This window comes from Miscanthus floridulus, unplaced genomic scaffold (assembly GCF_019320115.1).
Source record: "Miscanthus floridulus cultivar M001 unplaced genomic scaffold, ASM1932011v1 fs_275_4, whole genome shotgun sequence".
Classification (NCBI taxonomy): Eukaryota; Viridiplantae; Streptophyta; class Magnoliopsida; order Poales; family Poaceae; genus Miscanthus; species Miscanthus floridulus.
Genome location: NW_027096501.1, coordinates 7,098 through 10,333, shown reverse-complemented (window position 1 = coordinate 10,333; position 3,236 = coordinate 7,098). Strand labels below are relative to the sequence as shown.

The 3,236-nt window shown below is 40.1% G+C and overlaps 1 pseudogene; it reads right to left on the bottom strand.

Annotated features, from left to right (window-relative positions):
* Window positions 1-313: 313 nt before the first annotated feature.
* On the bottom strand, window positions 314-1,520 carry LOC136531079 (probable small nuclear ribonucleoprotein F; annotated as a pseudogene).
* Between the last annotated feature and the right edge of the window lie 1,716 nt (window positions 1,521-3,236).

Sequence of the window (3,236 nt, the reverse complement as noted above, 5' to 3'; positions counted from 1 at the left end):
ATTCAAATCTGACTATATATATATATATAATTCAAATTTGAATCTGACCGCTACAAATATACATATACTAGTCCATCACGCGCGCCATCGCGTGCGCCGGCAAATCACGTGGTTAAGGCGCAGGGGAAAAATATGTTTAATCTTTGCATGGAAACAATATTAGGAGTCAAATGTAGATATGTCAGGTACAAAAAACGAAAGGTTGGAGCACAATAATTAGCATACCTTGAGCCTCATCATACTTCACATTCAGATAATCTATGGTAGTAGGCAACGAGGCAAGAGTTGTTCAATAAATCTGATACCCCTCACATTCAGTTGAATGGCAGCATTGTCTAACTGAAAGTAGTTTGAACAGCACCTCAAGCCCTACTGTCATCATGTTTCATCACTCAAAAGATCATAAGCTCGGATCCGGTAGGTGTAGTTGTCACTGGCATATTCAAACATACATGTCAGAATCATATTACATTTATCAATCTAACATGGATCGCATCTTCTCACTCTGCATCCTCTATCTCTGCATCCTGTGGAATGGCTAGGAGATACAGAACGCTGTTGCACCTATATGTAGATGTAGAAACATAAAACTAAATCATACAGGGGCCAAATGATTATGCAATGCAACAGGGCCTAGTTTGATCAGATACTATCGACCGAAGATCCAGTTCATACCAATTTAAGTTTTGAAGAAGCCCTAGCCTTCCTTAACATGTAACTTGATCAACACTAGCATAGTACTTTCCAAGTATCGGAAGTTGGAATTGGGCAGCAGGATGACAGGATGTATGCAAGCTTTTCCCAGTTCTATATCTAGATTTATTACAAAACACTACTACTTGACATAAGTTGGAAAGAAAGGAACAAGAAACATTACCTGATTAGAATCTGTCCCAGGTTTCCAGAGAATTGCCCATCAATGTACTCCTCAGTGTTGGCAAGCTACACACAGTAGAAAAAAAGGCAGCAATGAATTTTGTATGTCATTTAGACCCAACTGATGATTAGCTATTCATCTAAAAAGTATTCAATAGACGACCACTCTAATAGTATGACAGGCAAACTGTCAAATTAGTACCTGGAGATTCATATAGGAGTCCACCGAAGCAAGATAAGCTGGGAATGTATAATAAAAGTTTTTCAGTTTGATTAAGAGCAGGGGCAGTATCTGGAAAATAAAATGTTTCGGTTCAAACTGAATATAAAAAAGGAGATATTACCTCTGTACTCCATACCCCACTTGAGTTTGACAATAATAGGGTTCTTGTCAGGTTGTTCAGGAAAGGTTTTGGGTTAACTGGCACAGTCTGCACAAAACGAGAGTTGATTAGTGAGTACGTATACCATAAGATCTTCCTTTATTATAGGTAGCAAACATAAATAACAAGACTCTCATTCTTTGGATTTCCGTAGTTCATTATTACTAAGCCCATTGGTCAACTAGATGATACATTTCTGCCATTAATTGGAAGGTAGGCATTTACAACAGTCTGGTGCGTAAAGAATATCACAAAAATATGGCATGCATGACAAGATGCACCCAGTGGCTCAACATTTAACTGAAAAAATAGACCAATAATACAACACATATTAAGCATAATGGCAAAAATGTATAAACAGGTCAACATTTTAAATCTCATTATCGAAGTCACCTTGGAAGGAGACAGTGAGACACTCATCCATTTATCTAGTCAAGTATATTACTATTAATAAAATTTAATATAATTGTTTCATAATGCAGAAGAGCATGCTACCTTCCTACTACAAACCTGAGGTATAAAAGGTACTCTATCTGTAGACAAATATATCAATGAGAAAACTATTCTATAAAGCAACTCAAACATCTAGATAAATGCCGATTTATAATCTCGGCACAGCCGTAAACAGAAAGACAACTTGAGGGGTAGTTGTACCTGTATCTCTGAAACCAGAACATAGCAACATGTACCATTTGAGTACCAATTCAAATTTGAGTTTCATCGAATTAAGACATGAATGTATGAAATCAAATGTTTAAGACTATGTGTGCTCTTAGGAGGCGTAGAGCCTACCGGCTGGAACTGTGCCACCCTGAGCTCACGACAACCGCAGCCGAAGTGTAGAAAGCAATATCCACGAAAACATACGAAGATGCCCCAGGAAAAAAAGAGCATAAAACACAAACGGTGATAATAATGGCTGCATATTCTCAAATGGTATAGCTGAGAAGAGGATATTTGGTGTAAAGCAACATTGGCAAGGGATGGTCTTGCCTCACCTGGGAGACGCCACGAAACAAATGCAACAGAGGGGGCACCACGGTCACAACCGTCGGAGCCACCTTGAGAGGCGGCGCAGCGCACAGATATTGCAGCTCACCAAGTGGCCGACCGACTGCACTTTGGTCTTATCATCTCGCCCCCGTGTCCTACCACACCTGCTCCCGCACAGTGCGCTGCGGGCAATCTACTCGGCCCGAAAAATCTCCCAGCTTCGCGGTCGGAAGGTACTTTATCCGGTCAGCTAAATGTAAGGCATGCGTTCAATATGACTCGAGGGCCAACAACGGTCAGTCCTTAATCAACACAGACGGAAACTAACAGCACCCTAGAACCCTGTCTGGTTGTCTCCAACTTTTTCTGTCCGGTCTCCAATTATCCATCACACATGGTTAAATCCAGGATATCATTCTTTCCATAGCTAAATTCTTTCAGTAACCACCTATAATGTAGGTGACCGGATATCACCGATCGCTACCGGTCTAAGCAAGGCTAAGCAGTTATTCGATCGTGACCTAACAGGGTAAAAAGGTAATAAGGTAGGCAAGGATAGTAATAAATGCATCAACGGTTTCAATCAACTCCTACAACTTAATGCAACAATATATAACTCATATATAGAAAGAATTGCTTTTATAAATTAGGAGACTTATAATGCTCCGAGGCTTGCCTAGGATCCGCCACAAGTCTGTTCAGTTAGCTTGCACCATCCTGGTAACATCTCCGGTTCTAGCATTCGCTTTGTCCTTCCATCTTCGGGATAGATCCATCAAACACTGTCTTCGGGTTTGACTCCAACATCACGTCCTTCACGTGGTTCATCTAGCATACCTAGATGAGATGCAATATGCAAGTGCATAAATATGAAGAATAGTACCATGAGACACATCATAAAATAGCAAGCAAGACAAGCATAGTTTACACTAACACACTTAAGTACTTTACGATGCTTAACTTAAACATCACACAATCAATCAT